Here is a 730-nt window from a genome sequence, read left to right on the forward strand (position 1 = left end):
TATAATATATATATATATATATATATATATATATGTATATAGGTAAAGTAAATGTTAGAGGCAATACTTGACAATTGTAAGCACCTGTGTATGCCAGCTCGTGGTTGAGGTGAAAGAATGAATTGTAAATGCAAAAAATAAAAACAAAAACACAAAGGATTCTGCGGTACACGTGTTTCAAGCTTTATATCAGTGTATAATTGACAATACAAAGCTATCTTCAGCCGCAAAAGTATTTCTCTCCCAAGAAATTATATCACATCGGCGTTAAAGGAGGAAGAAAGGTGAGATATATAAGAGGTGAGGTTCCTTTTGGTATTTTGCATTGTACTGTATATACATTGTACTATACCTCGTAGATACCCTGCCACGTCCATACCCGTCTATACCCTCCCACGATTCAGTGTTATATATATTCATATATTCACATATCTGTATGTTGGCATATAGGACAATGCGCCGTATGTCTAAAATATGTGCCTGTATGTACATATGTGTATGTGTGCATATTTTGGATATGTATGTGCGTCTAAGCAAGTGTGTGTGTGTGTGTGAATGCCGAAGAGTTGATGAGGCGCCATTTCTGAGTAATTTGTAATTTAGTAAGATGATATAGGTACGGCTGGCTGGCTGGATGGCTGGCTGGCTGGTTGGCTGGCTGGTTGGTTGGCTGGATGGCAGGATGGTGAATTATTTTTTTTGTTACGTTCGTTCAGTGAAGATATAATAG

This window comes from Octopus bimaculoides, chromosome 29 (genome assembly GCF_001194135.2).
Source record: "Octopus bimaculoides isolate UCB-OBI-ISO-001 chromosome 29, ASM119413v2, whole genome shotgun sequence".
Classification (NCBI taxonomy): Eukaryota; Metazoa; Mollusca; class Cephalopoda; order Octopoda; family Octopodidae; genus Octopus; species Octopus bimaculoides.